Here is a 9,468-nt window from a genome sequence, read left to right as displayed (position 1 = left end):
CATGGAGTGTAAGTCCATACAATATAAGCCAGCATAGGTACACACAATGTAAGTACATACAGTGTAAGCCAACATAGGTAAACGCAATGTAAGTACATACAGTATAAGTACATACAGTATAAGCCAGCATAGGCACAAACAATGTAAGTACATACAGTACAAGCCAGGACTTGAGATAGCTCTCTGGAAGATTAATTCTTGAGCCCTATACCCCTCGGGAGGATGGAACCTATCGAACTCCTGCGGTCACGTGAGGAGGGTGTAAGACGCTCCCTCGGGAAGTCCAAGAGAATGGCGTGGAAAAAAAGGCACTACCAAAGCCGGTAGTGAGAAGGAAGACGGATGAGAACATCTTGTCCCTTTGAGACATTCCTGTCTCAAAGAGTAAAAATGTAAAGATGCCGGAATAAGGGATATCCGGAAAGGAACATGAGTAGAATATGGCCTACGTGGCACGGAATAGTGCCGATAAAGCATCGAGACATAACAAAGGCCTGTGACGCGTAAGACAATGGACACAGACTACATAACACAGACATGGACAACATAACATAGACACAGATGACATAACACAGAGACGAGTGACAACTGCCTGGCACTGTCCCCTTAGGGACCCGAGATTCCTAGTGCAAGATGAGCCAGAGGCTGATGATGCCAAAGGAAAGGAAGCCCTATGACGATGGCACGTGATGGTGAAATGTAACTCGTCAAAAGAAGTTAGTGCCAAAGCAGTTAAGAGGATGCTCGAGAGGCTCGGCGAGCCTAGAGAAAGAAGCCGACTGCCGGGTGACCGTGGCCGTAGCTCCGGACGTGAAGGCGAGCTCCTCGGGGGAAAGATCCGTGACGACGTCGGGTCAAGGGAGGTGGACGACGCAAAGTACGCGAAAATGTGCAGATGGGTCGGAACTGCCCTGCCCGGCAAAGGCTCTGGCGAGGCTGAGGGGAAACCCTCTCCCTTTACTTCCAGAGAGCCCACCCCGCTACAGACCTGTCCCCTAAGCTGACATCAAATTGCCTCCTCTGAGAGTAAAGGCTATTCCCCTTCTCCCAACCGCTGGCCCCGACACTTAGCTTTTGGAAGATGAGAGGACAAAATCCATCCTCGGTCGCACATGGACGTGGAGATGCTCTGCGTGTGTGCTTCGGTGCTGCCATTTCCAAGCTTGGGCTACGAGCCTCCTCAGGGTACCTAAGACAAAACAGAAAACCTGACTATTGCCCTCAAAAACAGTAATCCCCGGGACTCCTCCGCACCACTGCCCCGGCTCACCTCAAATCTTGATTTGACTCCAGAGGGTGCCCGGAAGAGACCTGCAAAGAGAAAAGGGACACGCTTAGCATGCTGCTGTGTAACGCTCACCTAGGAGTCAGCCTGCCTAAACTCCGACTCACCTGCCCTGCTCTGATCCAGGGCGTGCCTAGGGCAGTGACAGCACCTGCAAAGAAACAAATTGGAAAAGCATGGTGAGATACTGTGAAAACACAACCTCCCTAATCTGACAAGGATGCCACACTGATACCTTAAGCTCTCACCCACCTGGCATAGGCGTGCTCGGCCAGGAGAGATGGCAAGTGGACCACCTAAAATAAAAACAAGACGAGATGCTTAGAGCTGAACCAAAACTGAGACATCAGCAATAACAACTGCTTCTGTACGCTATTCAATGCTCACCTCGCCCACTCGGCCTTGACTGCTGCTCTCGGCCTTGACCTCCTAAAAAGAGAGACAACAAACAATGCTGTAACGGCCACCATTTAGGCTTCCTCTGCAGAGAAAAACAGTGACTGACCTGCTCGAGGCAATCCCCTCACCTGGGATGGGGGGCTCTGCCCTGGATTTTATCCTTCTGCATCTGAAAGAAAGTCAGGACAAAAGTCAAACTGTTGCAGGGTAACTTAATAGCTCCAGATATCTTGTGTCCAACTACACCCCACATTACAAACTTCAAGTCCCCTGGACTTCTCCTACTACACCAGCCTATGCGGCAGGGCAGAGCAGCTCCGGCACAAATGTGTGTTCACACACCTGTGACACGGGACAGGACGTGACAGACAACAGGGACACAACACGGACAGAAATCGCCTGGCAAGGAAAATGGCTGCAAGGACTGAGAGAATGCAAAAGGGGATGACCAAGGAGAGACGAATGGTGAGCTGATGAGGCTCAGAGAAACCTGGAGGAAGGAGATGCTAACCGAATGATTTATTCCAAGAACTGCAAAGATGGATGCCCGAGAATCCTACGGCCAGAAGCCTCTACCTGTCCTCACATTCTAACAAGTCCTAGTCCGCCATAATGGATCCTGGCGGGGCAGAGCTGCCCATACAGCTCAGAACAAGACCCGAAAAGACATCTGACCAGATGCTTCTAAAGAGACAAGAGAGTCTGATGCCTGTCTGAGATCCCGAGTGGAAAGTTCTATGGCCTGCGTGCCAGGCCGAGGAATGCAGAGAGCACAGGTGCTAACAATGATGCCAGGGTTTCTGACAGGCCCCACAAAGGGCTAAGATAAAAGACATGACATATCCAAACAACACATAATACACAAAAGACAAGTGACACGATACACACCGGGACTGCTCTGCCCTACGCACCTCAGCACTGTGATCCAAAGTGAGACGTTGCTTATATGGGGCCTAAGGGGCCGCTTCATGGACACCTCCCACCTCCAAAGGGGACTCAAAAACCCCTCCCAGTAATTCCCAAACCAGCACCCTGCTTTCATCCCCTCTGTGGGTCGTGGCCCTCTACTTATCTCGCGCACAGCTGGGGATGCCGGTCTCAGGTGCGAAGAAAGGCCACCTCGTCAGCCGGGAAGGTCCTGCTGGCACCAGGCTGATGTCTCTCAGACAGCTGTATTAAAGAAAACCAAACATCAGTGCCGGATCTTGGCAGCCCATCGGCCAAAACCCCACAAGTCTGCTACTCACCGTGCTCCTAAGAACGCTCAGCTGCTCGGGCCGCACGCTTCGGGCACGCTCAGAGACCGAGGGCGTTGTCACAGGGGGTGCCTGGGCTAAGAGGAGATGAGGTGATTTGGCATAGCTGAAACCTGAGGGGACCCTCGCTCCTCCTCCCTACTTCCCCGACTCACCCCAACTCCTGGGCAGCTGCCCAAGGCCACCGGGATGGCACCTTTAAATAGAAAAGTTCAGGACTTCCTCACCAGGTCCTGTAACGCATCCACAGGGCTCACACGTGCAGGGAACCCGGTGCATCCGCCGGCTGGTGACGGGGGCTCGGCGTACCCTGAGTGGATGGCCTAAAGCGCACAAACGAGAATGGAAGCTTAGAGCAGCACCAGAAATTGAGACCGGAGCAATAACAGCTACTTCTCTCCACTGCTCACCTTGACTGCTGGTATCCAGATTTACTTCCTAAAAAGAAAGACAAAGAACAGAGCTGTAACAGAGTCACCACATACACTTCTGCTGCAGAGACAAATGGTGCCTCACCTGCTCGGGGGAAACCACTCACCCGGGATGGGGCCCTCTGGCACACATTTAATCCATCTGAATCTGAAAAAAAAGTCAGGACAAGAGTCAAACTGTTGCAGGATAACTTAAGAGCTCCAGATATCCTGTGTCCATCTACAAATCCCATCTACAGTCCAACTACACCCCACATTACAAACTTCAAGTCCCCGGGACTTCTCCTACTACACCAGCCTATGCGGCAGGGCAGAGCAGCTCCGGCACAAATGTGTGCACACACCCGTGACACAGGACAGGACGTGACAGACAACGGGGAAACAACACGGACAGAAATCGCCTGGCAAGGAAAATGGCTGCAAGGACTGAGAGAATGCAAAAGGAGATGACCGAGGAGAGACCGATGGTGAGCTGATGAGGCTCAGAGAAACCTGGAGGAAGGAGATGCTAACCAAATGATTTATTCCAAGAACTGCAAAGATGGATGCCCGAGAATCCCACAGCCAGAAGCCTCTACCTGCCCTCACATTCTTTCAAGTCCTAGTCCGCCATAATGGATCCTGGCGGGGCAGAGCTGCCCATACAGCTCAGAACAAGACCCGAAAAGACATCTGACCGGATGCTTCTAAAGAGACAAGAGAGTCTGATGCCTGTCTGAGATCCCGAGTGGAAAGTTCTATGGCCTGCGTGCCAGGCCGAGGAATGCAGAGAGCACAGGTGCTAACAATGATACCAGGGTTTCTGACAGGCCCCACAAAGGGCTAAGATAAAAGACATGACATATCCAAACAACACATAATACACAAAAGACAAGTGACACAATACACACCGGGACTGCTCTGCCCTGCGCACCTCAGCACTGTGATCCAAAGTGAGACGTTGCTTTTATGGGGCCTAAGGGGCCGCTTCATGGACACCCCCCCCACCTCCAAAGGGGACTCAAAAACCCCTCCCAGTAATTCCCAAACCAGCACCCTGCTTTCATCCCCTCTGTGGGTCATAGCACTCTACTTATCTCTCGCACAGCTGGGGACGCCGGTCTCGGGTGCGAAGAAAGGCCACCTCGTCAGCCGGGAAGCTCCTGTTGGCACCAGGCTGATGTCTCTCAGACAGCTATATTAATGAGAACCAAACATCAGTGCCGGATCTTGGCAGCCCCTCGGCCAAAACCCCACAAGTCTGCTACTCACCGTGCTCCTAAGAACGCTCAGCTGCTCGGGCCGCACGCTTCGGGCACGCTCGGAGACCGAGGTTGTCGTCACAGGGAGTGCCTGGGTTAAGAGGAGATGATTTGGCATGGCTGAAACCTGAGGGGACCCTCGCTCCTCCTCCCTACTTCCCCGACTCACCCCAACTCCTGGGCAGCTGCCCAAGGCCACCTGGATGGCACCTTGAAATGGAAAAGTTCAGGGCTTCCTCACCAGGTCCTGTAACGCATCCACAGGGCTCACACGTGCAGGGAACCCAGTGCATCCGCCGGCTGGTGACGGGGGCTCGGCGTACCCTGAGTGGATGGCCTAAAGCGCACAAACGAGAATGGAAGCTTAGAGCAGCACCAGAAATTGAGACCGGAGCAATAACAGCTACTTCTCTCCACTGCTCACCTTGACTGCTGGTATCCAGATTTACTTCCTAAAAAGAAAGACAAAGAACAGAGCTGTAACAGAGTCACCACATACACTTCTGCTGCAGAGACAAATGGTGCCTCACCTGCTCGGGGGAAACCACTCACCCGGGATGGGGCCCTCTGGCACACATTTAATCCATCAAAATCTGAAAAAAAAGTTAGGACAAGAGTCAAACTGTTGCAGGATAACTTAAGAGCTCCAGATATCCTGTGTCCATCTACAAATCCCATCTACAGTCCAACTACACCCCACATTACAAACTTCAAGTCCCCGGGACTTCTCCTACTACACCAGCCTATGCGGCAGGGCAGAGCAGCTCCGGCACAAATGTGTGTGCGCACACCCGTGACACAGGACAGGACGTGACAGACAACGGGGACACAACACGGACAGAAATCGCCTGGCAAGGAAAATGGCTGCAAGGACTGAGAGAATGCAAAAGGGGATGACCGAGGAGAGACCGATGGTGAGCTGATGAGGCTCAGAGAAACCTGGAGGAAGGAGATGCTAACCGAATGATTTATTCCAAGAACGGCAAAGATGGATGCCCGAGAATCCCACGGCCAGAAGCCTCTACCTGCCCTCACGTTCTTTCAAGTCCTAGTCCGCCATAATGGATCCTGGCGGGGCAGAGCTGCCCATACAGCTCAGAACAAGACCTGAAAAGACATCTGACCAGATGCTTCTAAAGAGACAAGAGAGTCTGATGCCTGTCTGAGATCCCGAGTGGAAAGTTCTATGGCCTGCGTGCCAGGCCGAGGAATGCAGAGAGCACAGGTGCTAACAATGATACCAGGGTTTCTGACAGGCCCCACAAAGGGCTAAGATAAAAGACATGACATATCCAAACAACACATAACACACAAAAGACAAGTGACACAATACACACCGGGACTGCTCTGCCCTGCGCACCTCAGCACTGTAATCCAAAGTGAGACGTTGCTTTTATGGGGCCTAAGGGGCCGCTTCATGGACACCTCCCACCTCCAAAGGGGACTCAAAAACCCCTCCCAGTAATTCCCAAACCAGCACCCTGCTTTCATCCCCTCTGTGGGTCGTGGCCCTCTACTTATCTCTCGCACAGCTGGGGATGCCGGTCTCGGGTGCGAAGAAAGGCCACCTCGTCAGCTGGGAAGCTCCTGCTGGCACCAGGCTGATGTCTCTCAGACAGCTGTGTTAAAGAAAACCAAACATCAGTGCCGGATCTTGGCAGCCCATCGGCCAAAACCCCACAAGTCTGCTACTCACCGTACTCCTAAGAACGCTCAGCTGCTCGGGCCGCACGCTTCGGGCACGCTCAGAGACCGAGGCCGTCGTCACAGGGGGTGCCTGGGCTAAGAGGAGATGAGGTGATTTGGCATAGCTGAAACCTGAGGGGACCCTCGCTCCTCCTCCCTACTTCCCCGACTCACCCCAACTCCTGGGCAGCTGCCCAAGGCCACCTGGATGGCACCTTGAAATGGAAAAGTTCAGGGCTTCCTCACCAGGTCCTGTAACGCATCCACAGGGCTCACACGTGCAGGGAACCCGGTGCATCCGCCGGCTGGTGACGGGGGCTCGGCGTACCCTGAGTGGATGGCCTAAAGCGCACAAACGAGAATGGAAGCTTAGAGCAGCACCAGAAATTGAAACCGGAGCAATAACAGCTACTTCTCTCCACTGGTCACCTTGACTGCTGGTATCCAGATTTACTTCCTAAAAAGAAAGACAAAGAACAGAGCTGTAACAGAGTCACCACATACACTTCTGCTGCAGAGACAAATGGTGCCTCACCTGCTCGGGGGAAACCACTCACCCGGGATGGGGCCCTCTGGCACACATTTAATCCATCTGAATCTGAAAAAAAAGTTAGGACAAGAGTCAAACTGTTGCAGGATAACTTAAGAGCTCCAGATATCCTGTGTCCATCTACAAATCCCATCTACAGTCCAACTACACCCCACATTACAAACTTCAAGTCCCCGGGACTTCTCCTACTACACCAGCCTATGCGGCAGGGCAGAGCAGCTCCGGCACAAATGTGTGCACACACCCGTGACACAGGACAGGACGTGACAGACAACGGGGAAACAACACGGACAGAAATCGCCTGGCAAGGAAAATGGCTGCAAGGACTGAGAGAATGCAAAAGGAGATGACCGAGGAGAGACCGATGGTGAGCTGATGAGGCTCAGAGAAACCTGGAGGAAGGAGATGCTAACCAAATGATTTATTCCAAGAACTGCAAAGATGGATGCCTGAGAATCCCACAGCCAGAAGCCTCTACCTGCCCTCACGTTCTTTCAAGTCCTAGTCCGCCATAATGGATCCTGGCGGGGCAGAGCTGTCCATACAGCTCAGAACAAGACCCGAAAAGACATCTGACCGGATGCTTCTAAAGAGACAAGAGAGTCTGATGCCTGTCTGAGATCCCGAGTGGAAAGTTCTATGGCCTGCGTGCCAGGCCGAGGAATGCAGAGAGCACAGGTGCTAACAATGATACCAGGGTTTCTGACAGGCCCCACAAAGGGCTAAGATAAAAGACAGGACATATCCAAACAACACATAATACACAAAAGACAAGTGACACAATACACACCGGGACTGCTCTGCCCTGCGCACCTCAGCACTGTGATCCAAAGTGAGACGTTGCTTTTATGGGGCCTAAGGGGCCGCTTCATGGACACCCCCCCCACCTCCAAAGGGGACTCAAAAACCCCTCCCAGTAATTCCCAAACCAGCACCCTGCTTTCATCCCCTCTGTGGGTCATGGCACTCTACTTATCTCTCGCACAGCTGGGGATGCCGGTCTCGGGTGCGAAGAAAGGCCACCTCGTCAGCCGGGAAGCTCCTGTTGGCACCAGGCTGATGTCTCTCAGACAGCTGTGTTAATGAGAACCAAACATCAGTACCGGATCTTGGCAGCCCATCGGCCAAAACCCCACAAGTCTGCTACTCACCGTACTCCTAAGAACGCTCAGCTCCTCGGGCCGCACGCTTCGGGCACGCTCAGAGACCGAGGGCGTCGTCACAGGGGGTGCCTGGGTTAAGAGGAGATGAGGTGATTTTGCATGGCTGAAACCTGAGGGGACCCTCGCTCCTCCTCCCTACTTCCCCGACTCACCCCAACTCCTGGGCAGCTGCTGAAGGCCACCTGGATGGCACCTTTAAATAGCAAAGTTCAGGACTTCCTCACCAGGTCCTGTAACGCATCCACAGGGCTCACACGTGCAGGGAACCCGGTGCATCCGCCGGCTGGTGACGGGGGCTCGGCGTACCCTGAGTGGATGGCCTAAAGCGCACAAACGAGAATGGAAGCTTAGAGCAGCACCAGAAATTGAGACCGGAGCAATAACAGCTACTTCTCTCCACTGCTCACCTTGACTGCTGGTATCCAGATTTACTTCCTAAAAAGAAAGACAAAGAACAGAGCTGTAACAGAGTCACCACATACACTTCTGCTGCAGAGACAAATGGTGCCTCACCTGCTCGGGGGAAACCACTCACCCGGGATGGGGCCCTCTGGCACACATTTAATCCATCTGAAACTGAAAAAAAAGTCAGGACAAGAGTCAAACTGTTGCAGGATAACTTAAGAGCTCCAGATATCCTGTGTCCATCTACAAATCCCATCTACAGTCCAACTACACCCCACATTACAAACTTCAAGTGCCCGGGACTTCTCCTACTACACCAGCCTATGCAGCAGGGCAGAGCAGCTCCGGCACAAATGTGTGCACACACCCGTGACACAGGACAGGACGTGACAGACAACGGGGACACAACACGGACAGAAATCGCCTGGCAAGGAAAATGGCTGCAAGGACTGAGAGAATGCAAAAGGGGATGACCGAGGTGAGACCAATGGTGAGCTGATGAGGCTCAGAGAAACCTGGAGGAAGAAGATGCTAACCGAGTGATTTATTCCAAGAACTGTAAAGATGGATGCCCGAGAATCCCACGGCCAGAAGCCTCTACCTGCCCTCACGTTCTTTCAAGTCCTAGTCCGCCATAATGGATCCTGGCGGGGCAGAGCTGTCCATACAGCTCAGAACAAGACCCGAAAAGACATCTGACCGGATGCTTCTAAAGAGACAAGAGAGTCTGATGCCTGTCTGAGATCCCGAGTGGAAAGTTCTATGGCCTGCGTGCCAGGCCGAGGAATGCAGAGAGCACAGGTGCTAACAATGATGCCAGGGTTTCTGACAGGCCCCACAAAGGGCTAAGATAAAAGACATGACATATCCAAACAACACATAATACACAAAAGACAAGTGACACAATACACACCGGGACTGCTCTGCCCTGCGCACCTCAGCACTGTGATCCAAAGTGAGACGTTGCTTTTATGGGGCCTAAGGGGGCACTTCATGGACACCTCCCACCTCCAAAGGGGACTCAAAAACCCCTCCCAGTAATTCCCAAACCA

Source organism: Molothrus aeneus, unplaced genomic scaffold (genome assembly GCF_037042795.1).
Source record: "Molothrus aeneus isolate 106 unplaced genomic scaffold, BPBGC_Maene_1.0 scaffold_134, whole genome shotgun sequence".
NCBI lineage: Eukaryota > Metazoa > Chordata > Aves > Passeriformes > Icteridae > Molothrus > Molothrus aeneus.
This window is presented reverse-complemented; position numbering follows the sequence as displayed.